The sequence below is a fragment of the Dromaius novaehollandiae genome, chromosome 5 (assembly GCF_036370855.1).
Source record: "Dromaius novaehollandiae isolate bDroNov1 chromosome 5, bDroNov1.hap1, whole genome shotgun sequence".
NCBI lineage: Eukaryota > Metazoa > Chordata > Aves > Casuariiformes > Dromaiidae > Dromaius > Dromaius novaehollandiae.
In genome coordinates, this window is record NC_088102.1 from 11,151,790 (window position 1) to 11,161,917 (window position 10,128).

General features: G+C 39.5%; 1 non-coding gene across 1 annotated transcript; it reads right to left on the minus strand.

The window, feature by feature from the left end:
* Positions 1-2,755: 2,755 nt before the first annotated feature.
* LOC112989969 (U6 spliceosomal RNA) lies at positions 2,756-2,859 on the minus strand. The gene has a single exon (XR_003260964.1). It is a non-coding gene; the product is annotated as a U6 spliceosomal RNA (small nuclear RNA).
* Positions 2,860-10,128: the final 7,269 nt, after the last annotated feature.

Sequence of the window (10,128 nt, forward strand, 5' to 3'; positions counted from 1 at the left end):
CCAGTCAGCTCAAAGCACCTTTTAGCCAGGTATATACACAATTCTTCTAACATAACTTTTCTGCTCAGCTTAAGCAATGCTTCCCTTGTAACTAGAGACAGCTTCAGAGCAAAAAGTGTGTGGATGAAGATCTGAACTTCATTAATCTTTGAGACCCCAGAGCATGGGGCAATGACATGAGACATCTTCTTCAGTCTTGCTGCCATGTCATGGTATAAGTTGCTTTTTGAAATGCAATTGCCACAAGTGCAGCTCTTTGAAATGCCACTGCCAGAAGTACAAGTCTGACTGAGGCCGTAGAGATTTCTTGTCTGTTGAGTGAGAACCACCCAGAGGAACTGGGCTGTCCCCTGGGAAAGGGGGACGCTGAGGGCTTTCATGTATCTAAATGACTGATCACTTTGCTCCTCCACATACTCTTAACCTCAAGGTCCAACATTTTCTGTTAGCCTCTCCAAAGTCTTAGACAAACAAACAAACAAGATTATCATTGCTCTCATTGATTTCCTTTTTTACCTTCTGTTCTAGTGATTTTACAGTATTAGGCATTAAAAGAAAGTGCATGGGAAAGATAGAGTTAAGTTTTAACTCACAATGAAAATGTAAATTCAGTTTACTTGAAACATTCTGCATCCATTTCAAGAGAATTGTTCTGTTTAGGGGAGAGATTCTAGTTCTGCAAATAATATCCATTTCAGAATCTTCTAAGTACTTTTTTTCTACTTGAAATGAAGACTAAATGAAATGAATTTTTCTGAAATTTTACTTTTCAGATCACCTTTTTTATTTTTTGAACAGCAAGCAAAGCAGTTACTTATCCGCCTGTCTTTCATCACTGGAAACACCACTGTAGAGTCTAACAGGGTAATCCAGTCTACAGATCTATTTATTCCTTTTTAGTCAAACCATCTTCTGAAACATCTACCACAATTGTACAAACAAAGAATTACAATGGTATTTCACTGTTGTAATAAGGATCAGATTATCAGAGTAGAATATTTAGAAAGGTCAGTGTCTCATATATAACGAACAGGCAAAAATAAAGCCACCATGGAGTGTCATTAATATTTACTGCAAATGCACTATAACATTCTGAGTTTGCCATGCACATTTCTCCCTATAATAGAACATGTTTCTAAAATGGATTAAATCCTGATTTTATTTTACTACTGTACATATTACAAATGCATTTAATTTTAAGTGACAAAATAAAATGTAGCATATGACATCCTAATCTGATGTATAGCAGTTTCACCAGCAATCCCATATGAGATATATCTTTCTTTGTAAAAATGTCAGTGTTGCCTGAGTTAGCTCAACAGGGCCATATATTCCAGCAGCACTGCACCTGAGTCCTGTGACTTAACCAAACATTAACTAAACTGAAGGTATCTCAACAGGAGGAAGAAAAGTGATTTGAAGGGGATTTGTTTTATAAGGCATAAAGAACACTCTCTCTTCCTATGCTCCATTTTATTTAAATGGATGGAGGAAAAAATGTTTGTAGTGCTTTTGAAGGTCCATTGGAAGACTTGCCATTGACTCAGGATGAGCAGTAAGAGAACGAACATGATGTAGCTGTGTGTCAAAGGCACAGTCTTGTTTTGGAGGTCACTGAGTGTCTCACTGATGGAAAACAAATAAATGAGTAATAACATTAACTGAATGATTGGGTTATGCGCATTATTCTCTCCAGAATCCTTCAGAGGTTTCGAAGTGTTGACTTCAGCAAGGCAGAATCCTCTCAGGGCATCATGACCATTACGACCTCTTTTCTCTCAAATTATGTTATTCCTGAATAACAATTATGGAAATTAACTTATTAGTGCAAATTGATACATGATGCTGGGCCAGCAGGATTGACTCTTCTATATTATTTTATTTATTTATGCTGCAGCACCAGTTCTAGTGCAATAAAGAGAGACTGACTATATCATTAATGTACAGGGATATTTAAGTTATGGATAGACAAAGGAATTCATTTGTGTGAGATTTGCCAAAAAAAATCAGGGAATATTCAGCTGTTATCTGCAATTGGCTGTGGCTGAAAGGCAAAGAAATGGTTTTCCCAACACAAAGCCCAAGAATTTAGAAACGACATTTGCTTTTGAGCTTTAAAATGAAATCCTGTTTGTTTGAAATCATTCATGCCATCTTAAAATGGCAATTCAGTTTCACCTCTTCCTCTTTGCTCATGTTTTCCCTCACTCACCTCTTTCCTACCAAAATTTGAGAGGGAGAAGGCCAAATTGGGGAGCAAAAAAGAGTTTGTAAGCTTCAGGAATGGGGAAGATTCAAAACAAGAGACAAAGGAATTGCGGACGGAGGCCCGGGGACCAAGAGCTCCCTGGGCTTCTATGAGTCTTGTCCCGGTGCCATAGCTGTGCCTCCGTCCCCACGGGCGCTACTGGCCGGGGCACGCATCGCAGTCCTCCTGCACACAGGCAAACCTCTCCATCCTTCCCAGTGACCGGGCACCCCTTCACTGGGGAACGTCCAAGCACACAAACACTCCAGAAAAACACAACCCAAAAAAGGAATGTGAACACCCACTGGCATAAAATCCACGATTAATTTTCTGCTTTTTCACCCTCTCTGATGTTGGCTCCCCAAAAGGCCAAAAGGAAAGTCTGAGCGAGAATTAAGAAGCTTTCAACACGGCCAGCCATATTCACATGTAAATTCTTGTCTGCAAGACTTGAGATTAGAGACATTGCCATGGGACTGAGGTGACCAGTCCTGAGCCTAGAATAAGAAACCTCAAATCGGCTTTGCAAACATGCGTGTCATGCTTGTGCAGGAGCCATTCCAATCTATTCTGTATCATTCCAATTAATTTGGGAGCAGCCCCTTAGGCTTAAATATGTTTACATCAAATGTTTGACAAACAATCACACATAATGAGGAGAAAAATAAAATTGAAAATATGTTCATATGGGGAACAGAAGCTAAATTTGCCAAGAAAAATTAAAAATAGTTATTTCAGCTTCTTCCACATTAATGCATAGAAATACACTATGAGCAGCTGTAAAACAAATTTTAATGATATGTCTCCAAGTCACACTTAAATCTCTTGCAAGTTTTTACAATTGCAGCATTTTGTTTTTTTTCTTTTTTTTTTTACCCTGGGGGCTACAATAAAAATATTTCCTTTCTTTTTATCACATTTCACATGAAAATCTTCGAAGTTTAAAACTAAATCTTATCTGCAAATTAGCAAAACAGATTAATAAAACCTTTAAGTGTTTCAAAAATAAAAGAAAGAATAAATTCTTACGCTTTGCTAGTCAAAAATATTTTTTAGTTAAAAAAACAATTAATTTTCTTTTATTTCATTGTATTTGCATATGTTATGGAATGCTTTGGGGAAAGTCTGATTGTCTGCAAATTTTGCCTGGCTATACCTCTAATGACCTCTGGCAGCCCATAACCCCAGCTGACCATTTCAGCCATTAAGAGGAATTTGGGTGCTTGTGTCCATTTTTCCCTGGCTGTCCAAAATGTACCCAGGAGGAAATCATTTCCAAGGACTTCCAAGGAGGACTGGCTATGCCAGCTTTCCGGTCAATGTATGCAGCTAGAGCAGTGAAAAAGACTGCTTCACAGCAGAAAACTGAACCCTGTTTATATGCATCAGCATTAAATCAGGAATCTCAAGAGAAAAAACAACGCACGAAAGAGCCAGGCTCTGCTGGTCAGAGCTATAACAGATTCACAGCCTTGGAGCACAAGGCAAAGAGGCAGAGACACTATGAATGCTGGCCAGGACATTACACGGTGGTGTAAAAGGCAACGTGTCTTGCACAACACAGAAATTAAAATGCTCAGGGGTTTGGGAAGTTCCTGGAAAACACCCAGCTGCTCCGCAGTGCTGCGTCAGGGCCGGCTGCCCTTCCTGCAAGGCCGCACAGGCGCACGAGTTGCCCCGTGTTGCAGCCTGACCCCAGTGTGGCCGAAATGCACCGATTGTGGGCGAGAGTTTGGGGAGCAGCAGGAAGACAGCTTGTGCAGGCACAACTGCTACAACAGGCTCAGCCTGGTTGAAGCTGAAGAAAATCACTTTTCCCGAAGAGGAAGAAGGCATGGAAACTAATTAGCCCACATCCAGTCTCAAGATTGCTGAATCAACACCTGCTGGGTGCTCCCAGGCTGGGCTGCCCCCAACCTTCTCCATCCCCAAAACAAGGGTGGGGGCAAGTGTTTATATAAAGCCCAGCACAGCAACCTCTCCTGCTTGCTTGAGGGGGCATGGGAGGAAGAGGAGTCAAAGAAAGGTATTTTAGACAATTTTAAGTATTGCTATTGTGCAATGTTCAGTTTAGCTCCCTTTATAAGGGCAAAGATGGATAGGGAATCTATAGCTCTTAATGGGCACTTATGCCTGAAGTTAGTTTTGCGCACTTTGAATCAGGATAATCTCTGAAACTTTCCTTCCTGAGCCCTGTTTTTCCTCTCTTTGCTCAAATGGTAGCTTTCTGAATGATTTTAAGCTGTCAGAAAAACAAATGTCATGGTTCTTCTTTCTTTCTCAGTCCTGATAAATAGATGTGAGTGTGCTGACAAAGAATTGCAATGAGCTGAGATATCTGTTAAACTTGCACTTCTCTTCTTTTAATCTCTCAAAGATTTCTGAGCCCTCTATGATTGTGGTTGGAGCTAAGCCAAGTCCCAGTAACAAAAATAGCAAAGTAAAGTAGAAAGTTTGCCAGGCTGAGGCCTTAAGAACAAGACTGTTACTGTCTCTTCTTTTTCAGAGAGCTTTTCTTCTCACAGTTCCACGAAACTTTCAGCTTCATCTACCAAAGTGCCTTTGAATGACTTTGAATGCCTTTGAAAAATCCTTGCTATTGTTTTAAGTCTGTGCCATTGTTTTAGCATTAGTTTGGAGTTTTACGGATAAATCTATTTACTCTGGGTCCTTCCCTCACCTGTAGAGCCTGAGTAGCATCTATTTTAGGTTTAGAAGTATCTCTGGAATTCCCCAAAACCTGTGCAAGAAGCAGCAAGTTTAAGAGTACTGTCTAGGTTACATTTTTATTCTCCCTATATCATGCAAGTGTTTAGAAAAGTTTTCAGTTCCTTCAGGACCCCAGTCCAGGGCCAAATAATGCCAGCAGTGTTACTTTTCCCATCTGTTTCTCTATATAATTCTGGATTTCTTAGGCTGTGGGTCATCTGTGAGCATGTGCTTCTGTAGAGCTGGCATGAGTGGAGATAGCAGGTCTTATTGGCTTGGGCTTCTAAACATGTTATGGTAGCAACAACGCAAATCCTAATTCCTCCTCCTAGGACAGAAATATGGATTTAGGTTGGGAGGTAGAGATGGTTTTATACTTCTTGGTTTGCACTGGTACCCTATAGCATGTATGCCTGGATCACAGTGTAGTGATGTAGCAGCCCAGCATCCCTTGCCATACAGGAGTGGTGTCTGCCCTCCTGAGATGGGAGAAAGTGGTTGTGAAGTTGGAAAATGAGAGTTCTGACCTGACGACCTGGCTCCAGGTAATGGATTTGATACTAAATGTAAATTATTGCTAATATAAGAAAGTGGAAGACAATTTTAGCTATTAATGAGAACAAGTATGAAGTAATTATTTCTTGTCAGTCTTAATGAGAGAGTGCAGAGAATGTGCCAATGGATTAGCACTCTATTTTATGTCCCCGCCTTCACTGGAATGAAACTCCATGTTGGAGCAGGAAAGATAACATAGGATAAGATGGAAAAAATAATCTAAAATCACTGTTTTGAGGGCATCTTTAAGAAACAAGTGTTCAATAATTTTAAAATGTGCAAGTGTTTGGCACTGGTTTTATTTATACTTTTTTGTAACCCATTCAACATGATCTTGATTTGAGGAGGAACAATGAAATTGCAGCAAGTAATTTGTTGATAATAAGCTCTGTCTGGTTTTTGTAATTAAAAAAGTGATTAAGAAAGGCTAAGTCATTAATGCTTGAACTGTTGCTGCTGGGGTATGCACAGTAGCACAATTTATAAACTTTCAGCAGAGGGATTTATTTAATTACTGCTTCTTTTTCAAGAAACTTCTTTCTTTAGAATTTCTGTAATGTGAGAAATAATAGACTGATATGCTGAGTAGGGAAGAGAAATCATTCTAACAAAGGCCAGTGCAATTGCAAAACTAGACCTTTTACACAGAGGATGCAACTGCCAAATCCTGCAGCTCAGCTACTTCTTACTGCTTTTGCCAGGTTCATTATCCTAGAGGTAGATGGTCAGGTTTGGCAGGTAGCTAGATAAGCTGTGGAGAAGCCACATCCCTCTGTAGTGGAAACTCTTCCTAAGGCAGCTCTTTCTAAGGAGCACCTTGGAGGCTACAGTTCAGTGCACATTTCAGTGTTTCAGCAATTTTCAGTGGACTGTTGCCTTTTGCACATGTTGCAGAGTACCTGGGCTCTTGTTCCGCTAAAGAATTTAGATTTGTTTTCAGGATTAGGTATTGCAAGAATACAGCAGAAGCCAGTGCTCAAGTTTCTGTCTCCAGTCTCAGAAATATAGACATTTTTCCCAGGTATGTTTGGATTGCCTCCACTTCCCAGCTCCAGACAAATGCAGACAAAACAGAATGGGGCAGATCTTCTCATATTAACCCAGGCAGAAAGTACAGGACTTCCTTTCATCCCATGCCACAGAAAGGTGCAGGCTGGTATCTCACTACCCCAAACATGGAAGAGATCTTGAGATTATATTTAGTATTGCCTCTAAGCTCCAGTGCTCTGTCTGTGCTGGGTCTCCATGCCTTTTGAGTGTTTCACATGAAGCAGGATATGTGTACCAGACTGTGCATGAGGAGAGAAAGGGCTGTGAGTGTGCAGGGGGAGGAGGGTGCATCCCCTTCTCCATCTGTGGGAGGAAAGCCAGCATCATAAATCAGCTACAGCTGCTTCAATGCAAAAATATTGTTTCAAGAAATTGTTTTCAGGGCAGAAGATCACTGCTTTTTGAATTTCATGATTTTTATAATTTGCAGAAGCCTTCTTAAAAATTCATTTTTTAATTTTGTCACAGATGTCACAAAGTTCACTTTTTCAGTTATTTTACCTTAATATTACAAGGCATGGAATAATGGGAAAAAACTCTGCTACTTTAATGAACAGTAAACAGTCAAGGTAAAACAGACATCTCTCCACGTATGGTATAGATATAAAGTATATATTAAGTATATATATAGTTTTATCATGTAAACCCATTTCTCTAGCTATATCATCAACAAAAGCTGGATTGTAGGTTTTCTGGTGTCCTCCCCCCACGCCCCCCAATTGATCCAGTCTAGGTAGAGATAGATATAAGTTTGGGGCTGAATTATATTGGGGCTGATGCTGTAGTTCTGAATATTCTCTTTCAGAGCAATCTGGTTCGGATTTTTTTGTGATTTGGAGATAGAAATGATTTCTCTGCTACAGTGAAATTGATTAAGATCCATCAAACTTCAAGGAAATCACTTTATACCTGGTAATGCCACCAAAGGAGAGCTAGAGGCTTTAAAATTTGTTATTATCCTTGCTGAGCAGCAGCATGGCTCCTAGATTAGTCTTGTAAAAATTATGAAATGGTGTCAATAGAGGTCTTTATATTTCCTGCACAAGGATACTCTATGAGATGGTGAGAGAATAACAGGAATCAAAGCTTTTGCTTTAGAAAGATTTACAGCTGCTGCTTCATACGATAAGTCAACACTGAATAATTAAAAGACTTGTAATTAAAGGCTAATTTAGTATTGATTGTGTCCTAGAGCAAGGGGGCCACTTCACTGTTCTCACAGCATCCTGCGCAAGCTTCATCAGCCAGACAGTGAGAGTGCAATTATCCTGTGTAGCCGTCAGCAATGGACTGGCATCTCCTTAATTCCATTTCTGGGGGCTCCACAGGTGCCTTCACAGAAGGCCTTATCAGATTATGAGGAAAACTGATTATCTTATAAGCTCTTCAATATCACACCTCTCCTCAAAGCACTCAGTGCTCCAGATATAACCATCAAGTCTATTTAATTTGGGAAAGTGAAGGTCCTCTTGTTTGTGCTCCTTCCCTTCACAGAGATTTTTACATGATTCAGGATGGTTCCCATGACTGATAATTCTGGAGTAAGTGTCTTTCTCAGGTGTCTGTGGCTGCTGCCTCTGTTGAGACACCTGTAAATGTATTAGTTGTCTCCAGGAAAGCATGCAAGAAGAGTGCTGAGCGGAGCTGTGGCATTATCTTCTTGAACCCGTTTGGCTTCTCTGGAGGCCACATCCACCACGACGTGCTCTGTGGAGCTACCTGTCTCCCTGAGTGCTCTAAGCTTGGAGCTGAACGATGGCATTTGGCAGAGCTGCATGAAATGCAGAATGACTGTCATGGTCTTGTGAGAAATCTGTACCAAAGGAAGTAATGCCTGTTTAGAAACTTTGAATTTTGTGTCTGTCCATGAAACAGTTACCTTTCCATGAATGAGCAATTTGCAGGGCAAAAACTGCTTTTCAGAGAAAATTCAGAACTACCTTCTAGCTGGAGGAATAAATGAAAAAGGGAAAGTCATGGGTAACTGCTCTCCAATCTACAGATCCGTGTGCACCTATGCAGCCATGCACATAATTTAGCTAGCCTTTCTGAAAGTGGAAGACTTCGGTTTGCTAATGTGCACAGAGCACTTATTCATCGGTACACTGGCGAACACGAAAAGACCACGTATTATAATATGGCAAAGGCAGCTGTCAAAATTCAGGAAGTCACATTTCTTTCAATGACACCTTCATGATCCTTCGATTAAATTTCACTGTCCCTTAAGTAGTATATTGCCACCAATCAATTGATTTTTTTTCTTCTAGGATCTCATATGCCTCTTGTATGCTTCATATATCATAGAAATTAGGTCATATTTAATGTACTGAATCATAAACATTAGAGATGGAAAATCTCATTAAGTCATCAAATTCATTCCTTTGTCAGTGCAAAAGAGGTCCCACATAGAATAGAATTTAATTTTTAACATAACATATCTTCAGCCTTCAATTGTTTCTTTTTAGAGGATATTCCACAGAACCCATTTAGTCCTTGCTATCAGTGATTTTTATGATAATCTAAATTTCGTGTTTAAAACTTCATTCTACAACTTTTAATTAAATCTCTAAATTACTCTACATCTAGAAATATATTTGCAGGTAATAATCATACTCCTTCTTCCCAGCACTGCTCAAAATTGAAAAAAAAGTGGCTAAATATGGAAACTATTCTGAAATATCCCTTTGTCATATATCTCCAAATACTCCCCAACTTACTTTTCAATAGTGATTTTTTTATTCAGAGTTTCAGAAACTAAAATAATCACCTTTAATCTTGAAAATCAGTGTTTGCTTGATGGAACTGTTCATTAGTTTTCAATAATCTTTATCATGAAAAAATCTAAGCCAACAATTTCCCATATTTCTTGTTTTTAGTGAACGCTTTGGACAAGAACAATTTTGCATGCAGTCTCTGCTTTGTTTACATATTTAGCCAAGTATGTGTTTTGAACTCTTTCAGACATTCCAAATCAATTCTTTTATCTGTCCTATGGCTGACCTGACGGTTTTGCAAAAGGCAGAAAAACTAAGAAGTCCAACAGTGGAAACAATCCTTCAGACATTAACAGTAATGGGGGACAAAGAGGCACCCTCTGTGAGATCCCAAGTGATTTTCTCTTTCCAATGAGTATGAAGCCCAAAGAGATATTATTTACTGCCACAATCTACTGTGGAAGGTGACATACTAGGATCTATTTACATATTTATATTACACAAAAAATGGAACAGTGCTGAATCACAGGGTGGGACTGAGCATCTCTCAGTTTTTCTGTCTATGGGGGACAGCTGGGAACAGAAGACAGAACCATATCTAATAAACCTGATACCCTTCAGACTACTTTCAAGATGAGCTATTTTCTTACATCATTTGTTGCTTAGATGATATAAAGCAGCCAGTGTGACAACAACAGGAAAACACAGATTAATGTACAAGTCTTTTTGGATTTTACCCAAAATGGCCTATCTACAAATTTTGATGATACAGACTGCTTTCTCTTTTAAGGCTTCACACCACCTTACTGGAACCTTTGGCTGCCAGCCAAAGGGCAATTTTTGACCAGTTTC